This window comes from Rattus norvegicus, chromosome 18 (genome assembly GCF_036323735.1).
Source record: "Rattus norvegicus strain BN/NHsdMcwi chromosome 18, GRCr8, whole genome shotgun sequence".
Taxonomy (NCBI): Eukaryota; Metazoa; Chordata; class Mammalia; order Rodentia; family Muridae; genus Rattus; species Rattus norvegicus.
Window position 1 is genome coordinate 58455611 of NC_086036.1, and position 21429 is coordinate 58477039.

Genomic DNA, 21429 nt, shown 5'->3' on the forward strand with positions numbered 1-21429 from the left:
TCTTGAGCTATTCCCTCGATGGGGCTCGCAGGGAGGGCCATCTCCTCCTCATGCCCTCTTTAGTTCTGGTGATGAGGTGAATGGGTTTCCCTTGCCCTATTCTCTCAGAGTGTCGTTCTGCCTCACTCCAAGCCCAAAGCAATGGGGCCACCTGACCACACTTCTAAATCCTGTAAGTCATAATAACTCTTGAGTCATAATAAACCCTTTCTTTGTATATATTATCTCAAGGGTGCGTTACAGAAACAGAAAGCTGACTGACACTCAGAAGCAGATGTTGGGGGCCCTGCCTTGAAGCTCATGTGATCTTTCTTTTTTCTCCGTCAATACTCTAGGGGTGTCCACTTGGCCTCCAACCATAGGGACTGACATGATAAGTTCTGGCCTCAGGCACTACTGTTGTCCCAGAGAGCTCATTGGCGCTGACTGTCTGGAAGAGGCAGTCGGGAAGGCTGTATTTGGTCTGCCAAGGTTGAATCCTGTTAATAGTCTGGGATTTCCTGTCTTAAGAGTAAAAAGGTGTAGCCACGCCAAGCATAATTAAACACTTAGCCTCAGACGCTTTTCGTAATTTATTCATAACACCAGCATATGGTTTGTGTCCTTCTGGGAATTTAAGGTTATTGCATTGAGAGGAAGAGAAAGACATTTTTCCCCCTCCTGAAGTTTCTCACTTGCTTCTGAATTGAATTTTCTCACTTGCTGCTTCTGTGATGTTCCCAGCAGGAAGGAGAGAAACTTTGCTTTAGTCCTGTTCTTGCAAATCAATGGATTCAAGGTCTTTAGGCTATAAAGCTTAATGGTTCCTATAATCTTCCAGGATTCTGTCTACCCTTCTTGTCCAGAGAATTGGTGTGTGTGTGTGTGTGTGTGTGTGTGTGTGTGTGTGTGTGTGTGTGTGTGTGTGTGTGCTGAGTGAACATTTTGCATCTGAGCTACCTTCCTCGCCTCAATTTCAGGCTTGGAGAACACCCTTTCTTTCTGATTATTGAGATGAAGAAATAACTCATTATTTTCCGATTGTCGTCCCAGGCTTTAAGTGTTTTTTAGACTAGGAACTTAAGTGCTTCTTTGTTGCTTATATCTTACAACCATCTATCTAAACACAGATAAACTTGGACATATTAAGTAGAATGCTCTGAAATATGTAGATATTGTGGATTGGCCACATTAATTATATACATTATTTAACAGACATATCCTTTTTTGTAGGGAGAGTACAAATTGGCTTTGTCAGATTTTACAGTTGTAATAATTTTTAAAAGATTTTTTAAAAACGGTCTTTATTATGTAGCTCTGGCTGTCTCAGAAATGATTACATAGATGACATTGACCTCACAAACTCACAGAGATCTGGCTGCCTCTGTCTTCTGAGTGCTGAGGTTAAAGGCGACACACACACACCACCAGCTGTAATATATTTTCGTTAACCAGTTGCCACCATGATGTACATAAAGTATTTCTCTTAGATTTATGCCAAATTTTCCCATCTGAAAATTCTGATCCTTGCTGGAAATAAAAGCTAAACTATTTATAAACTATGTGTACAAGCCTGTGTCTATGATCGTGGAAAGGATACATGAATTCAGGTTAGGTGACAGGCAGGGGAAACAAGTGCAAGTAGGTAGTGGTGAGCAAGAGAAAGGAGAAAGAGAGGCAGACAGAGAGAGAGGAAGACATAGTAACAGAGACAGGGAGACAGTGGGAATCAGAGGAAGCCGGACATTGACTAGCAAGTACTAGAGATTGGGGTTCAAAGAAGGGCTGGCTAAAGAGAGGATGCATTTGATTGGTACCTGAAATATATGCATGTACTAAGATGTCACACTGAACTTCATTAATATGTGCAATTTACTCATAGTAATGAAAAGTGACACCAACATCAAGCTGCAGAAATTTAGAATTGTATGGGACAAGATAAGGGCCCTACATCCATTAGCACAGGCTACATTATGATGTGTTAACAATGAGCCCATCGTGGCTCACAACTACCTGTGACATCCAGTTCTAGAGTATTAAAGGCCTTCTTCTGGCCTCCACATACACATGTGACATATACTCACATAGACATACACACTCACATAACAAAAATTGAGTATAGTGCTTGTGGCCAAATCTCTCAGAGAGAGCTGATTTGCATTGCTCTCTACCCCCGCCCACCCCCTCCACACAAAAATTCATGAAACAATGAGAGATCGAGAGATTCAGCTATGCTGTGGTTTTAATAGGCCCCCCTCCCCAAGCTTCATGGACTGGAAACTTAATCCCCTCTGTAACAACGTCTCTCCATATAGTACAACAACTTAATCTGTGATTAGGACTATTGTTATTGTGGAAGTGCAAGAGCAAATGGCTTTGTTACAAAAAAGCAAGCTTAGCTTTGAGGGATCCCTTTGCTTCCGTGCCCTTCCTCCTTCGCTGTGGGATGATGTCTCATTAGATGGCAGCACCACAGGACAAGCTCCCACTGCTTATAAATTACCCAGTCTCGGACATTCTGTTATGACACCAGAACACAGGCTCAGACAATGTTTAGGGAAGCAAAACCTTCCCCACAGAGAGTAGAGGGGAAGTAGAAGTCAGGAGGGAGAGGGGGAGAGACTCAGGCTGGAAACCTGAGTGTAGGCCCTGTTGGCAGGGCCTTAAGTAGAGAATTTTGACTGGCAACCAGGGCCCTTTTGGGAGTCTAACCACCCTGTGGCCCTTCTCCTTCTGACCCAAGAGAAAAGTGAGCCAGGCTGATGGAAAGATCTGTGTTAGAAGCAAAGTGTGTTCTGCAGATATTACAAGCTGTTCTGAGGCCTAGCTAGGGCTGGCTGTCCCCAGAGAACTCTAGGAGGCTAGTCTTTCCCCCATGGATGCTACCCTAATGGAGATCCTTTGCTAATGGTGAAAATTCCTGATTCCGAGAAGCCATGATCCCAAGAAGCCTTCCTGGTCCCTGGTGGAGAGGTGTGGATGCTGCTGCCAGCTTCTGTTGTGCTTAGTCCATCTCAGAGATGGGAGCATAGCCTTGTGCGCTGAACACAGAGGAGCCAAGAGCGAGAAAAGGAGTGATGGAGGCAAGAGACATGGGAACACAACAGGGAGAGACACCCCAAGAAATAGGAAACAGGGTGAAGCAAAGGGCTTCTAAAGAAGGGCAAGAGAGGTGGCAAGAGGTTGGGATTGTCGCAGAGCCATGATAGAGCCAATAGTAAACAAAGATGTTCTGCTGGGGAGTCTCAAGTCTTAAGTACCTGAGAAAGCCAGTCAGAGAGTCTTTGTGGCTTGTGGCTTGCCTACAAATCCAGACTGTTCCACAGGGTCCTCCTGCAGTGCTCTACTAACTGCCAAGAAGGAAACTCACTGTCCAGATGGTGCCCTGTGCCTAGACACTCTTTGGAGCTGGTCTGGAGGACACCAGTGGGGAGAGTGGGGCCTCCTGGCGGGGCTGTGGCTCCATCACTTGATAGACTTCAGCTTTTAAGCTATTTTTCCATCCACTTGGATCCCAGACTTTTAGGAAGTTGGTTAACATGGGTGTGGTTAAATCAGAATCTTCAGAGAGACATAGATTTTCTTAAAGTACCGTGTGCCTGCGTGCAAAGGTGTGTGCGCCTGCGTGTGGAGGTCAGAGAACCAGCTCAGGTGTCATTTCTCAAGTGCTCCCCACCTTTTGCTTGAGAGAGATCGTTCTGTTGACCTGGAACTTTCCCAAGTTGTCTACGACAGCTGAGCAAGAGATTCACTTATCTTTGCCTCGCGTCTCTCTCAGGCTGTGATTACAAACTTGTTCCACGACTCTCAGCTTTTCACTTCATCCTAAATGTCTGCACTCAAATCTCCACACTTGTAAAGCAAAGGTTTTACTGACCGAGCTGTGTCCAAGCCCCTTCAAGCATTTTTTGAACCACCCTAAAGCCAAACCCTTTTGCCTTGATTATCCCAGCTGATACTTTTATCATTAACCATTTTTATTTACTCATTGAAAATTTTATATATTTATGCCATGTATTTTGATCCATTTGAGATTATTTGACTCAGAATGTTGAAAGGGGGAAGAAAGAAGCAGATAGGGGATGTAGGTTGACACAGTTATGCCCTGTACACTGCATACCTGAATTCTAGCATTTCATATATATTTCATATGTATAATGCTAGTGAAGAAATGAACTTGAAGCAAGGACAAGCAGATGAAGAGCAGAAGCTTCCGCCTTCCATGGCCTTCTATAGACTTCCAGCAGAAAGTGTGGCCCTGATAAAAGGCGGGTCTTCCAGCCTCGAGATCCAGATCAAAGGCACGTATCTTCCTATCTCAAAGGTCCAGACTAGAAGTGGATTCATCCACTTCAAACCAAAGGAAAACCTCATAAGTATACCCTTTAATTCTGGAGTGTAGCTCATTCTAGATGGATTGAAGTTGACAACCAAGAGCAGCTATCACAAAGCCAACCCTTACAAACTTAATGCACAATCTTATCTCCTTGTGTCATGATTAACTACCAAGTGAAAACAATACCAGGTCATAATAATGCCTAAATGGAACATAACTATCCCATGTACAATTACAAATGCATTATATGAGCCCAAATGCTTGAATTTCCCTAGATGCACAGAACACATGAAACTCAAGACGGATGACCAAAATGTGGATGCTTCACTCCTTCTTTAGAAGGGGAACAAGAATACCCTTGGCAGGGAATAGAGAGGCAAAGATTAAAACAGAGACTGAAGGAACACCCATTCAGGACCTGTCCCACATGTGGCCCATACATATACAGCCATCCAATTAGACAAGATGGATGAAGCAAAGAAGTGCAGGCCAACAGGAACCGGATGTAGATCTCTCCTGAGAGACACAGCCAGAATACAGCAAATATATAGGCAAACCACTGAACTGAGAATGGGACCCCCGTTGAAGGAATCAGAGAAAGGACTGAAAGAGCTTGAAGGGGTTTGAGACCCCATACGAGCAATGCCAACCAACCAGAGCTTCCAGGGACTAAGCCACTACCCAAAGACTATACATGGACTGACCCTGGACTCTGACCTCATAGGTAGCAATGAATGGCCCAGTAAGAGCACCAGTGGAAGGGGAAGCCCTTGGTCCTGCCAAGACTGAACCCCGAGTGAATGTAATTGTTGGGGGGAGGGCAGTAATGGGGGTAGGATGGGGAGGGGAACACCCATATAGAGGGGTAGGGGTAGGGGTTAGGGGGATGTTTGCCCGGAAACCAGGAAAGGGAATAACGTTTGAAATGTAAATAAGAAATACTCAAGTTAATAAAAAAACAAACAAACCAAAAAAAAAAAAAAACAAAAAACAAAAAACAAAAAAAACCAAATGCATTATATGTTTAGCCAGGTCATAATTATGCCTAAATAATATCATGTACAACTGAAAACACATTATAAATTTAGAATCAGTGGCAATGTCCCTTGGGTAACATTCTTTTAATATCTCAAACTTAAATATGATAAGCATGGAAATTCCCTTAATTGATATTACAGCACATGATAAAGATACTGGAAAAAACCAAATATCTATACAAATATATTCTTAACAAAATACTATAGAAACACTCATGTCATACTATATAATTTTCATTTCTGCAACTGGTCACATGGCCTATCTGGCACTTATAAGTTCCTTCCTCTACTACCCATTCTGCATTTTCTCCACCCTCAGCAAGAACTACAGCAGGTCTTAGCTCTTCTCTTGGAGGAGTGACCCCTTCATTCCTGATGGGTCTGTTCCCTCTGTTATCCTCTCTGGATTAGGCTGTTCCCCATTGACTTTAATCATACACTTTAATCAGACACTAGCCGAAGTACTTCTTGCCCTCCCAGTCCTTGACAGAATCCATGACGTGTTTTCCTACGCACCTTGTCCCTCCTTGTCTCAAGGACCTATTTTTCTCAGGGAAATGTAAACCTTATGTGTCTGATCAGTCACTTGTCATTTGGCAAGCTGCTGATGAGGGAATGCTTCTGATACTCAGGGGACCTGGGGAGCTGCCACAGGCTTGAGGTGCACGAGACTGGCCTAACCAAAGTCAGACAAGGTGCCTTTCCTGGCATAGAAAGCCAGGAGCAATCATACCAGACAAAACCACACAAGTGTTTGCTTCTTCTGTTCCTGTCTCTTTCACTTAGAAAAATCCATAGCTCAAGGTTATAAATAATCTGAGGCGATAGAGGACCCTAAGGAGCTCCGGCTCTAGCTTGATTATTAAGGTCCAGCCTGGTCTCAGTTTCGGTTGGAATTGAGCTTCTCTCACAGCATCTTTTCTTCCACTTGAGAGGGTGAATGGGTACCATGCATGAGGAATAGACCCATTTTCAAAGACCGGGAACTAGCTGTCAATCAGGAAAATAGCCTCCAGTCCACTCTGATAAGCTTCAGGCAAGCGCTAGTGAAGTACTCTGATATCAGATTTATTTTTCTAAAAGCTATGGACTTATAAGGGTAACTGCTTGTTCAGGGGTTTGCCCAGATTTCACATGTGCGTCTCGCTGCCAAACTAGCAGTGAGCTATGAGAAGCCTTGCTACAGGATGTCTGCTGCAGGCTGTACTGAGACCCACAGTCAGTATATATATATATATATATATATATATGTATATATATATATATATATATATATATATATAGAGAGAGAGAGAGAGAGAGAGAGACATACACACACTTGCATACCAGCGCACATTCATACACACACACACACACACACACACACACACACACACACACACACACACACGTTTTAGGAAAATCTCTTATGTATAGTTAGGAACTACTAGTTTTCTGGGTAAAACAAACTTAGTTATAACCCTTGTTTGAAGAAGGCACAACATTCCCCTATGTCCAAGAAGATAGAAAAAATCACCATTCCTTAACCACCTATGAGATGGGAATGAGTCTGACGATGTTCAAGTTTGACTGATGTTGTGTCTCCGAGGTTCAGAGATGGGAAATGCAGCTCGATGTGGCACAGGGATGAAAGACAAGTGTGATGCAAGGACCAACCAAGGCCCCTGTTCTCTCATCCATTCATAGACAGGAAACAGCTACCCCTACTGCAGGGGTCAGTGAAAGCGTGGGAAACAGCCCATCACAGGGCTTGTTCACCCCATTTATTCTATCTGAGCTGCATTTGGATCTGTAAACAGTTCAAACGCAGCTGAGGAAATATCTGGCAGGGAGGCCTGTGGGCAGGCTTTTGTACAAAGTCATAAAGTCGTTTTCCCGTTTAGTTTTGTTCTCTGATTGATGCTGATGATGGGCTCATTTGAGATATAAACACGTTCCACCAGGAACCATCTAAGAGCTGCTCTATCGAGCTGGGCACCTATGGTGGGGCTGCTGTGGTTAAATATACGCTGCTCCCTTCGAGACTCATGCTGCACTTCAAGCTCAGTTACGAAATGTTCAAAAGGAAAAGACAGCACCTGGGAGTGGTATGTAGAGGTGGGGATGGTTAGGATTACAGTGGTCAAGGTAGAGCCCCATGATAGAATGCACATGCATGTTTTTGCTCAAGTGCAAAAGGCACGAGTGTATGAGGCACATGCAAATATGTGCAATGGAGTATGGAAGTCAGGGGGAAACCTCAGATGTCATTTCTCAGGTGTCATTCAGGTACAACCTCTTACTGGACTAGAACTGATGGAGTAGGTCAGGCTGGGTAGTCATTGAGCCCTAGGAATTCCAACCATCTTCCCGACCTCGTCAATTGAATCTTTTCTAATAAAAGGGTAAAGGATATGCCTCATTGGCAAAGTGTTTGCTAGCATTGGAGGACGCACACACGCGCGCGCGCGCGCACACACACACACACACACACACACACACACACACACATCCCCCTTCTCCATGTACCCTATGTACTGCCTTGGGACCCTACCAGCACATCCAGACATTTGACCTTGAACCAGAACTGTGAGCCAAAACAACCGTCTTACTTGTAAGTTCCACAGCCTGTGGCATTGTGTTATTAGAAGCCTAAAATGGACTAAGATGGGGCAGCCTCCAGCCTTCTTGTGCGGGCTTATATGAGGTCTGGGGTTGTGGGTACCCTTCTACCTGCTTTTCCACTCACCAGAGAAGCCAAGCATCTGGTGCACAGTTTACAAATGCAGAGCAAGACTCATGTTGTCTGAACAGCCTCAGTTTCAGCCTCAGAGGGTGTGGAAGGTAGCTCAGTGGTTAAGAGCATTGCCCACTCTTCCATAGGACCAGGGTTCGATCCTCAATACCCAACCATCTGTACTCTAGTTCCACAGGATCCAGTGACCTTTTCTGGCCTCCCTTGGGCAACAGCCATACAAGTGGTTCATAGGGATACATACAAGCAAAAACATTCATAATCATAAAATAAAATAAGACTTAAAAAAAGAAAGGAGAGAGTTTTAATATCTGTTATACTGAGGAGCAGTCACAATGATTTATCAACCCAATTATTTATCTAGAGTAAGATAACTTGAAAATATATATAGCTTATACATGCTAAATGTATTGGTTTTTCTTGTTGCTGTGACAGATAGCTGTGATTGAAGCAACTTAAAGCAAGAAATTAATTTTAGCTCGTGGTCTTAGGGAACACAGTCTATCATGGCAGGGAAAGCCTGGTGCACACCTACCCAGCAGCTCACTTCCTCCTAGTTAGGTCATTCCAGTTTTGTTTCTGTTGCTGTGATAAAACTTAGCAAGGGAAGAGTTTACTTCAAGGTTGAAGAAAGGAAGTCAAGGTAATAAGTGAAAGGCAGGCTTGTTTGCTATTTCACACAGCATGGCCTTCAACCAAGGAAGTCACTTGACAGCCAGAAAAGCATAACAGGAACCAGCAGGATGCAGCTTGCTGGCTGGCTCACAGGCCAGCTTGTACTTATCAGGGTACCACCTGCATAGGAATGATGCCGCCCACAGTGGGCAGGGGTCTCCTATATCAATTCACAATCAGGACAACTCCCCCACAGCCATACTCACAGGCTAATCTCATACAGGCAGCTCTTCAGGGGAGGCTTGGATGACTCTAGACTGTGACAAGTTGATGTTAAAGCTAACTGGGATAGGCTTTATGTCCTGAAGGTTCTATATTGTCCCCAAACAGTGTGTTTGGCTGAGGATCAAGCCCTTAAACGGAAAAGCCTATGGGGGAACATTTCAAATTCAAATATAACACTAGGGAGATGGGTTATAAAGACTTTGACTTTCTTCACTGAGAATTTCATTTATGTATAAAATAATTTGCACCATATTCACCCCCTTCTGCCGCTGGGGTTTCCTTCAAACTCTCTCAACACCCCCTCTACTTTCAAACGATGTTCTCTTTGCTTCTCTATAATCCAGTGAGTCCAACTAGTGTACCTGTGTGTGGTAGTGTGAGGCCACCAGTTGGAGCAAGGACAACTTACCAGTGACCATATTCCCAAAGAAGGGTGCCTCTCCCTAGACAATCACCAATTGCCAATAGCTCCTTAATTAGGGGGTTTGGGGTGGAACCTTGCCAGCCCCACCCATGCTAGAATGTTGACTGGCTTGATCCCCTAATGAAAACTTTTATATGGGATGGAAGGGACCACAGTGGAAGTTTACCTATCTAGTTTAAGCCTGAACTCAGTCCTCCTTTTTTTTTTAAATCTTTTCCCATATAGATGGAACATGTCTGAGACCAGCAGTGTACACACTGTGCGCTGTCCTATTGTGTACGCACTGTGCGCTGTCCTATTGTGTACGCACTGTGCGCTGTCCTATTGTGTACGCACTGTGCGCTGTCCTATTGTGTACGCACTGTGCGCTGTCCTATTGTGTACGCACTGTGCGCTGTCCTATTGTGTACGCACTGTGCGCTGTCCTATTGTGTACGCACTGTGCGCTGTCCTATTTTATGAAGGACTCTTCTCAATAGGAATGTGCTTCCTTCTTTATTCTTTCTCAATGAGAAGTCTAGCTAGACTTGGGAGAGACTACCCATAGTGGTCCCTCAGCATCCGTGTTTTGCAAATATAAGTGTCCCAAAGCCAAGTGAGGCGGATTCTTCCTTTCGATGAGGTCCACATGATAAGGCAAGACTGGCTTGAGTCCTGATTTAAAACAAACAAAAACAAAACAAAACACCCAAATAAACAAACAAACAAACAAAAAACAAGACCACAGAATGAATTTAAAATCCCAGAATTTAGGGGTTGGGTATTTAGCTCACTGGTAGAGCACTGGCCTAGGAAGCACAAGGCCCTGGGTTCGGTCCCCAGCTCCAAAAAAAAAAAAACCAAAAAAAAAAAAAATCCCAGAATTTAGTACCTGCATAATCAGACCCACCCGCCCCTCCCCCACTTCTGTGGTGCTTGACTCTCCTCTTATGACAAGAACAACTTTAATTTAGAAGGAGACTGCTTTTGCTGACAGGACCAAACCGTGACCTGCTTCTCCCATGATGGGCAGGGCTTCCTCCTGCTCACATCACAAGCTTCTGTGATGGGTGTTTAGAGATGGAATCCTTAGGAAAGCAGTCTCTGGTACCCAGCGGCTGAGGGCAGATGCTTGGGGTTATTTTTATTTTAGGTTGTAGCAAACATAAAGGAAATGTGTGGCTTTTGTTTCCAGCCATATGAGCAGCACGCAACAATAAAGGTCCAGCACGCATCTGGGTGAGAGGGTTTGTGGCCACGGAGAGGAAAAGCATGAAAGGAGGTAGGGAGGGCTCGGAATGAAGATTAAAGCCCAACTTCTGAGGCTCCTTTAAGTTGGACCGTGTGGAGAAAAGAAAGGCCTGAATTATGTAAAAGCTGGCCAGCAGCCCACATCTGGCAACAGTCAGATTGTTTGGTAAGAAGCAACCTTCCCCACCCCCACAGCAGGCAGAGCTCCGGTCCAGTCAGGATGGCCCTAGGGTCCTGGCATCACATGGAGATCTGGTCGAAGAGAGCACTTTTGTCCATCTGGTCTTCTAGTCCATCTTAAGGGATGTTCTTTTTTACCCTAGAATGGTCTCAACCCCTGGCTCACTCCTGTATGACCCTGTGATCGAATTTTCTACAGATCTTTCAGACAATCCCAGAGGAAATAAGATCTGGGGCTGTACCTCTCTCAAGGGAGCCTCCTCCACTGCCACTCTCCCCCAGCCCCATTATAAGTAGTCATTCTTCAAAGCCATGCCAGGGTCACAGCCCTCCATGTTCACTACCTTCATTTGCTGTTATTGGGGCCCAGATGCTGGTCCTGGAGGGATCTGAGTTCATGCCTGTTGGAGGACACATAATCACATACACCCTAACCGGGCCAGTGCCTGTAACTTGGACCCACCTCTCCTGTCTAAGGAACTGTGGAAATGAAGATATACTTTTCCTAGAGGAATGGGAGCGGGGCAGGGCGGTGGGAGGGGGTGAGGGCTGGAGGGCTGGGGTGGGGGGGGATGGGTCACCAAAGCACTTTGGGACTCCTCTGACTCAAGCCTGTCACTCAGTGATTGCTGCTGCATTGTGGAACAAACAGACTTCACAGAAAGGAACTGGCCAGGCAGGCTACACATGCAGAAGCGTGGGGGGCTCAGTCACAGAAAGAGGTCTGGGGGCCTCTTTTCAAAGTTAGCCCTGAAGTTTCTGTTCTGATTTAGGTTTGTTCATAAAAAGCACAGTTGGTTCCTGTTAAGTCAATAGCGTTTGAACTGTTGCTTAGATATTCATCTCCAGTAAGATCCGTCCTGACATCTCTGTGTGCGTGCTGTATTTCACAAAACCTGGCCAGCGCTTCTATTTTCTTCTTTCTGTGGAGAGAAGGGAGTTGAGAGTATGCAGATTCAAATCCGCATTCTTGCTGCTAATCTTGTACTTCCATGCCCTGTGCCTTAGCTGCTACTCCAGAAGACAGGCTCTGCCTTCCCTTTTCCCCACTGTTTTAGTTTCCTGTAAAACACAGTGTAGAAATGTGACCAAAGCTTTAGCTCTGCGCTTAACCCTGAATGGCAATTTCAAAAGGCACAGCATGAGCTCTTGCCCAGAAGTTGATCCACACTGGTGACCAGCAGTCAGCTTATCTCAGAATGGCCTTCTTGGGTTGCTATGGTTTGGGGAGGTTTGAGTATGTCCTCCAAGGGCTCATGAGCTGGCAGCTTGGTGACCTTGTTAGAAGTTGGAGGGACTTTAAAAGATGGAGACTTTTATTTCAAGGTGTGGAGTCTGGGGAGGGCTAGCATTCTTAGATGTGTAGAATAGGGCAAGGTTTCATATTTTTCTCCTGGGATGAACTAGTTCTTTTAAGAATGGATTTTTGTAAGATGAAGCCTGTGACATCTTCTGCAAGTCACTTACCATTTTCTCCCATTTGTGACCCAGCCAGGGATGCCTTGCTGGAAGCTGATCTGAGGGGGCACTTGATCATGAACTCTCATTTATGAGATAAATAAACCTTTCCTCTTTATAAAGGTACTCAGCTTCAGGCTGCTTTGTTATAGCAACAGAAAATGTATTAATACAGGAATGTCAGCCTAATAGACCACATGCAAGGAGGACAGGAGGCAGGATGCGTGACTGCAAAAGGCATTCCATAACAAAACAGCTGTGTCTCCAATCTCCTGGGACTCTGGATTGTGGAAAAATCATAACTAGTGTCAATGTAACCTTGCACCTAGGAGCCTAGGCACAAATAACTATGAGAGACAAATAATTTGGCAAAGTCCATGAAAAGTACAGTTAGGCATGTAGCATACGGAGTAGGTCTGCCATCCTTACACATACAGGGTTGGGATTGCTGGTCAGATAGGAGCACTGATGTTCTAACATGAATAGTGCAAAAACAAAGACAACGATAATGAAATATTATTTTAAATCCTCTGCATGCTTAAACTGGGCACTGGTTAAGAGTAAAGAGTAGTACACGGTTTGTCTCATTACCAGAGATGACTCATTAGCCATAGCTGTTGATCAGAGAGGAGAGCAATGGAAGAGAAAAGATGTATTATGCTCAGCCAGAACTGATCTGGGCCCTTGTCTTCATGAGCCAGTGATTCTCCAATAGAGCAAGTGGGCCCAATGCATCCAAATAAAAAATAAAAAAGCTAAGAGATTAGAGCAGAGCCTGTGAGCAAGATAAGGCTGGGCTGAGATCATGCTCTGTCATTTATGAGCTGTGAAATCCTGGGTAAGTCCCAAAGTCTGAGTAATAGGCAGGATCAACTGTATTATCACAGAACAGACAGAATCAACTAATACAAACACATTGATGGTTTCGTAAGAAGCTCCACTAACAGTGAATGCATAGTAATCAGGATGAATGATATCAGTAACATTTACTCTTATGAAATCGTATTTATGAAGTGACAGCCCTTAAAAATAAAAAATGAATCCAGTTAGCCACGAAATCTCATCTTCTCCATCTCTCCCTCTAGGGCTCCTACTTTAGCATCTTGGAAACATGCTTATTACCTTCTCAAAGGGTCCGTGGCAGAGTCTGTCTACCAGGAGCCTGGGTGTATGCATGTGTGTCTCTGTGTGTGTATATATACAAGTGTGCAAGTGTGTGTGTCCATGTGTGTGTCCATGTGTGTCTATATATGTGTGCCTGTGTGTGTGTGTATGTGTGTGTGTTGAAAGTTCACAGTGTATTTCTAACATCTGACACATTTCTCTAATATCTCCTGATGAATCACATAGACATGGAAACCAATGCAACCAACAACCAAGCCGGCAAACTCAAAAAAAACAAAACAAAATAAACAAACAAACAAACAAAAATAACCCAAGGTGGGAGTGGATCTCACGGAATTAAAGTGGGTCCTAGAATGGAGTCCTTTGTGAACACGGAGAGTGTGCCCTGGAGGGCAATCCACAGGGAAGATATGGCTATGAGGAAACGCAACAGAAGAAAGGTCAGTAACCCATCAGGGTGGTTATTGCCATTAAGGTAGAATTTTGTTTAATGAAATCCACTACTGACTGTAGAACTGAAGAGATTGTGGAGGGAGTTGTCCAGAGGGAAGGACAGCACTCAGCTGTTGCAAGCGATGGGAGAGAATAAACAGGCTCCTGCTGGACTTCCTGGGATTTGGAGGCTTCGGAACTTCTGGTGGGAGCCTTTATCGTATCAGGTAGGCATGGAATGCCTATCAGCTGAGCTCACAGACTAGTATCTTCCAGATTCACTCCTACTTGGGTGCAAAGTCTTCAGTGCTGTGACGCTACCGTGCTCTGTGGGGCTGGTGTGATGCTGCCCTTGGTGTCTAACTATGGGGTATAGTGTCTAACAAGACTTGATAAGAAATTGAGGATTAACAGAAGGGAATCAAAGCCCCCCAAAAAGCATGCCACTGGAAAAAAAGGAGAAAAGCATTTACCACTGGAAAGGGAGAAAATAACTCTTACTCAACCAAGGAGATGCTCTGTCTCAATTTAGAGCTGCCAAGGGCAATCACTGCCAAATAGTAACCCCAAATGCATGGAGCTTTCCAGCGCCGACACTGAGCCAACATGCGTCTATGTCTAAACAATACATAGAAATGGGGCGGGGATCATTTCCTCACAGTCCTCACAACTTATGATTAAGTCCTCATGAAGAGTATCTGTTCTCTAAAAGACCCTGAAAAAGCAAGGCAAAAAGCTATGCCACTGGTTCGGTCAAGTGTGACTTAGGATACCTGGGACAAGTGACCATGGCTACCCTTATCTCGGCTGCAACAGAAATAGCTCAGCTGACGGGAAAGCCAAATGAGACCAGAGCAGCGCTTCAGTGTCTGCTGCCAGAGCCATAGAGATCTAGTCCAATGATTAGTGCATTTGAAATTAGCCTGAGAAACACCAGCAGCGAGTGTTTCCCAGGAAGGAGCCAGTCTCCATCTCTATGCAAAGAGGCTGGACTAATTTGACCTCATCATTTCTACTTATGTGAAGTAAGAGAGCATGGCAGAGACTTCCGGTCATTCCCCCAGAGTCCATGATGGTTTTATTCTCGTAGTAATAGAACCTCTGGAGTCTTTTCTGGGCAAGCGATTTACCCAGGAGAGTCTATATCTCCCAGCATCCCATAGAATTACTCTAGTCAAAATAGAATGGTTGTACAAGGAAAATTACAACAGGCAGATAACTCTCTAGAAGGAACCCTTTAGGGTCTCTTGGAAAGTCCTTCTTGCTCAAATTACCTCAAGGACTTACTTCGAAAAGCTTGGAGCTGGGTGGTGGTCAGCTGGCCTAAGAAATGACACACAAGCTTAGGGATCAGGAACCTGGGTCTATTCCCCTTCAGGGAAAAATGTAGCTTGACTTTTTATAACCTCCACTTGAAATTGTCTTACTTCCTTTCCTGGTTACCGTGGCTAATGGACTGACTGGCGGAAGCAGCTTTGAGGAGGATGGTTTTATTCTTGGCTTGCAGTCGGAGGAGACACAGTCCATCAGGTCGAGTCACCATGGGAGTATGAGAAGCTCTGAGCTATAGCAAGAGGAACAGGAGCTGGTTGAATACATTGTGTATTCAGTTAAGAAGCAGGGGGACCTGGGATGGAGGACTAGCTAGCCTATACTGCTTACACCCAAGCCCTATCCCCGGCAGCTGGGCACTATGTCATGATCTTAGGGTGTACTGGTGAGAGTTTGAACAGGCTGCAGTAGCATTGAAGAAGAATAAAAGATGCTAGGCTTCTATTGCAGTTTGAATATAAAATGCCTCCCAAAGGTTCATACTGAACACTTGGCACTCAGCTGGTGAATCTGGTTTGGGAGACTGTGGAAGTTTTTTTTTTTTTGTCTATCTACTGGTCTATTTTTGTTTGTTTGATGTTTCTTCTGGCAATTTTAAATGTCATAATTTGTCAGATTGTTAGTAGCTTAGGTATTTTGGTATTTTTTTAGGGGGGCTCCTTTTTCAAACCAGGGTCTTACTGTGTAGACTAAGCTGAACTTGAATTTACTATGTAGTTCAGGTTACCTCAAACTCATGACCCAGCTCTCCTGTCTACTGATTGAATGCTGAGCTTCCAAGTTTTTGGCATCACATCCAGCTAGCTTAGTTTAACAATAAATTAAACTCATCAGAACTTGATGGGAAGACCCTATCACCAAAGACACCACACACTCTAGTCACAGGAAAAGAGGAAATAAATTCATTATCGATTAGGAAGTAGGAAGCCTCCTCCTCCTGGCTAACTTTCACAGTAGCACTGGGTGTGCGTAGGTGGGTGGGGATGGAGTCAAGAGTCTAATTCGGTTGTGAATCCTGTGAATTATAATAATGACCCACATGACAGGATATGTACATGCCTGCAGTAGTGGTGCCAAGGTTAGAGAGGTAGCAACCGGTTTCTGCTTGAATTTAAGGCCTATTCTGCAGGAGGAATCAGATATGTGGCGCTATAAATCTAGCCAAGGACAAATTTCTTGGAAGTCCGTAGGCCCCAGGAATGGACCTATTGTTTTTATTCTGCTAAATGGACTCTACATGTCAAACTGTGCTCTATCTAACCTGTGTCTCCTATACCGGTCGATTAGCACAAGACCCAAATCTCTTTAGAAAAGTTTCTTCGTGCTGTGTGCTGTTGGATGGTGGTTTACATAGACGCTCACAACTGGTTAGAGTGCAGAGTGTACCTGTGGCACGATCTGGACATCTGTGCTTCCTTCCCTGCAAAGGCTTGGGGACCTGGGACAGGAACACAGTTACTCTGGTTGCCTGGTTAAGTAAGACCTGCCCAAGATCAAGTCAGCATGGATGGGGGAGGGGATCATCAGCTCCCACCCCTAACTGAGGAAATACTGAGAGTCAGTCTTCTCACGAGGACTGGTCCTCTGGTAGGTTGGCTGCTCCAGTGGATGGTCCCATACCTGTGAGCATATAAACAGCAAACATCGGACTCAGCCGATTATTAAAAACAAAATGAAGGACGAGAAGTTGGGAGGGGTGGATCTGTGAGGAGGCGAAGGAGGAAAGAGCTACACTGCGAGCATGTATGAAGTTCCTAGTGAATTAATCAAATATGCTATTAAAAATAAGATTACTTGAAAAGATTAAACTCCGTGTAAACTACCGTCGGGAACTTGCTATTTAGTCAGTGTGGAGACCTGCCCAGCCTCTGGCGGGTAAACTGCTAAGTGCAGAATAGGAAAAAACATGGAGAAGAATGTGCACCCAGCGGCTTTTCCTGGGAAGCGCCCCTGGATTGCTGTGTTTGATTTCTCCTGGCTTGTTTACCCCTCCGGGGAACTTCCAAACACTGTTTTCCTACACATATTTTTCTGTGAACCACATGGACACCCCGTTCCAATCAGCTCCCTAGTGCTGTGTCACGTGTCTGAATTCCAGCGACTCTCTTCAGGCTCCAGGCAATTCTGCAAAGACAGTTCTGTCCCGGGCTGCCTGGCCTCATTAGAGGCCAGCACGACTTGCTGCTCAGCCTCAAGGGCTCAAAGTCTGGGCTGCGTTCGTTCGGAGCATCTGGGCACCATCACCGGACACTTTTAAGGGCTGGGGGAGAAGGTTTTCCAAGAAGGGCAGAGCTGCTGCGGGTGAGGTTTTGCAAACCGCAGCATCTTCCCGTCAAGACTCATCATTAAACTGTATGCAGAGAATATGGGTGACCTCGGGGCTGAGTGCGGTCCACACTACAGGAAAAGACTCACCCAAAGGGGACCACTGTGACCATATAACAACATAGGCAAAATGAAAGGGATGCGGCTAAGAAAGGTGCAGTGGGAGACAGGATCTAAAGATACCCCACCCTGTCTCGGGGGAGGGGGAGTCCTAGGGGCAAAATCCTTTGTCCCTAGAGGCAGGCTGTGGTTTGTCAGTCTATAGGAAGTGACTGACTGACATGAAGTCTAGACTCCCTCCACTCTTGGAGTCTCCAATTCAGCAGGGCCAACAGGACAAGGCAGTAGGCCAACTGGAGCCACGGTTATGGGCATCAGAGTTAAAAGGCTAATTAGCATTTCCTTTTTCTCCTTAAGTAAAAGTTGCCAATAAGTCGAAGTCAGTTTGAATTGGAGAGTTGAGAACATTGTAGAAAGGTCCTGAGAAAGTCTTTGAGGCTCAAGTCATAGCCCTAAGGAGGCTGACTTTGCACAGAATGCTTTGGAGCTCCCTGAACACAGTCTGCTTGCTAATGTCCAGTCATTTAGCTCTGTCTCTCCGCCCTAGGCACACTCTGGCTAAAGCCTTTCCTTGCAAGGCTGTGCCCTGGTCTTTGATATCTACGGCTCACTTAAACAGGTTGGCAAAGTGGCTGTCCAATGGCTTGTGCTGTGAAAGAGAACAGGGTTGGGGGATGGAGATGGAGTAGCAAAGGGGAAATGGCCCAGAGCTGCCACATGTTCCCAGCTAGTCACAAAGAAGAGAGAGAGAGAGAGAGAGAGAGAGAGAGAGAGAGAGAGAGAGAGAGAGAGAGAGAGAACCCAGACTCCTTCTCCCTCATCTAGAACCCCTCTCTGCCCACTGCAGGACTGGTTACCCACAGCTTAATAATTACAATGTTTTCTTTTGTTATTTGGTGTATGTGTCTAAACATTCCCATGTCTTATACCCAGAGTTTCCCAAAGTCTTCAATATGTTGGCGCTTTCATGATGGAAAGCTCCATCGAAATGGAAAAGGAGAAGTTTCTGCAGAGTAGACAACGCTAAATAAGGAAGATTGGAGTTTGAAAGAACCTGGTAAGTAGAGAGCATCAAGCCCCTAGATGAGATAGGATAGGATGGTCCTCATCCCATGCTCCAGCGTGTGAGGTCTACACATAAGACTCACCTCTCGCCTTCCATCCATCCACCCACATGATTTAACTTGAGCTGACATCATATAACACTACGCAGACTCCGACTTGTTCATCAAAACTGTCTGACACCATAAGTCCTAGTCTCCCTGACCCGGGTCTCTCTTCTCCCTGCCGAGACGATATAGTTGCTGGTATATCAAACCAAAGCTGGGAAAGATATAGAAGAGCCTGTGGAATTATTAGAACTATAGGCAAAGGAAGCCAAGTCCTATTCCTGCCCCCCCAGTATTCCTGAATGCTCATCCCTGGGCTATGTGAGGAGAGGGAGGGACTGGCTCTTTTAAGGGCCTCTGTGTGGCTCCATTTGGCAAAGGAGAGACAGTGACTATGAAGAGAGATATTGTAAGACCCTAATTCATTCATTCATTCATTCTCTCTCTCTCTCTCTCTCTCTCTCTCTCTCTCTCTCTCCCTCTCTCTCTATCTCTCTCTCTCCCTTCCCTGTCTTCTCTCCTCTCTTTCTTCCTCCCTCCCTCCCTCCCTCCCTCCCTCCTTCCCCACTTCCTCTGCTCTTCCTTCCCTCCCTCCCTTTCTTTCCTAGCCCTCTACTGGATAATGTAAGGCTACATTTGCTGGGCCCTTCATGGTTGTGGCAAATGCCTAAGATAAACAACTTAAGGAAAGACTCACAATTAAAGATGTGTCAACCCATGGTCAGCTGGCTCCATTGTTTCGAAGCCGTGGTAGAGCAGAACATCTTGGCAGAGGCTGCGGTAAAGCCAAGTTTTCACTTCCTGGCAGTCAGAAAATGTAAAGAAGTAACAAGAAGGGTTTTAACACAAGTCTGATTTCTAAGAACACATCTTGGTGATGCTACAAAGAAGCCCCACCCTCCATAGTTCCATCACCTACCAATAGTCTATTTGGATTTTGAATCTATCAATGAATTAAGCAAATGATTAGGACAGAGCCCTTGTGGTGTAATCATCTCTGTAAACACTCTCACAGGTACAGGTATGTCTTACTATTTAGCATATCTCAATCCAGTCCAGTTGACAGTCCACGATAAACATCACAAAGCTCTTCCAGACATGTACAAACCCACTACCATGTTCGTACAGCCAGAGGACCATTTCCAGTGCCATGTTATTGGTACCTGCAAACCTGTGAGCTAAGGGAACATTTTCCTTTTATAAGTTCATTAGCCTTGTGCATCTCATTGCAGAAACTTAAAGCTGATAAATATATATCCACTCAGAAATATTCTGTATTGAGGGCTTCGTAGCTCCTCTGAAATAAATGCCTTTGAGCACTCTGCTGTTGTAGGCAAATTCATCCCAGATGTCCCCACCAAAACTTCATCTGTAGAAGGAAACATAATCCTCAGCCATAAAGATGGCATCCCATATTGCTAGCGCCTGACTGCTGGGAGCTGGGATCTTGTGGAGCTGGGGAGATATTTTGGACAATGTGAAGGAAGGTAGGTTTGGAAGGAAAATTGCAGCAGTTGATTTGACTCTCAAGCCAAGAATGGAAGCTGGTATTGCTGGATCGGCCAGAAGTGACTTCCCAGGAAAAGTTCTGTAAGGAGTGAACCTGACTCAAGCCACTGAATGACAACAGCCGCTTGGAATGGCCTAGTCCCTACAATGATTACATCCTGCCAGACAACTCAAGTACGTTTTCCATCACTATAATCTCTCCACTTCCCTTAGGGGTCTTTGGTTTTCCTTACGGCCATACCAGAGATGTTTGCATCAGTTTTCCTATAGTCTTCTCATCATTCTAGCTGATACTAAAATCAGGGTGGGATGATGAAGAAGAAAGGAATAGAAGATGATAGAAGTTCCGTTCCTTACATTCCTTGTTCTCTAATCTGTTGCTATATGCCTACAGCACTTCTCTCTGCTTGTCAGAGAACTTCTAGGCTCCTTACCATCCTCCCATCTAGGAGGCCAAAGTCTCAGGAAGTCCTGGGGTATTCTGTAAACCCACTGAATAAAATAAGTGGGCAAAATGTGAAATTTCTACCCCCCAAAATGCTTTAGGACAGCCACGCTGGAAACATTCTTTAGGGAGTATGTCATTCATTAGGAATCCCATTTTGGATAAAGCCATAAAAAGACTTACCTTAGCTTCCACGCCAAATCCTTAATCAAGTAACAGTGTATAGCTGGAGACTGCCAAGGCTTGCTGGAGGGAAGCCATCACAATGTCTCCCCACAGGGCTGTGAGAAGATGGAATCCAATATATTCCACACAACATGAATGAATGAGGGAATGAAGAAAGTTACTCAGAGAATCTGCTACAAATACCTCAGATGATAAAAAGGCTGTTTTTTATTATTATTAATATTTTATTGCAGAGGGGCCCCTGCCAACTTGCTGGGCTTGCTGCCGGCATGAACAAATGTCATTCTAACCTCGGCTGCTGCTTGCTCGGTGCAGGCACATGCTCTCTAAACCAATCACGAGCCAGTCACGAAGGGCGTGAAGCAGACGATGTTTATACAATAGAAAAGCCAGCAAGATGCCTATGATATGACAGAGGGAAAATATAAAGAAAACAGTTGAACTTTCTGTGAAAATATCACCTCAAACAACACGGTTGTAAAACGAAAACTAGATTTCGAAATAAAAATTTTGGATTTTTCTAAACGAAGAAGACAAATATTGCATAAGACCCTTCCATAATTTATTTTTTTCTAATAATTACATATTTATAAGAAAATAGTTACATATTTATAAGAAAATGGTTTAG

At 44.8% G+C, this 21429-nt stretch overlaps 1 protein-coding gene across 1 annotated transcript in view; it reads right to left on the reverse strand.

The window, feature by feature from the left end:
• The window catches only part of Spink13 (serine peptidase inhibitor Kazal type 13), a 141424-nt gene extending 120465 nt beyond the window's left edge, over nt 1-20959 (reverse strand). The window contains exon 1 of the mRNA NM_001109539.1: nt 20799-20959. The gene's annotated coding sequence lies outside the window, so the exon portion shown is untranslated. The remainder of the gene's footprint in view (nt 1-20798) is intronic.
• Between the last annotated feature and the right edge of the window lie 470 nt (nt 20960-21429).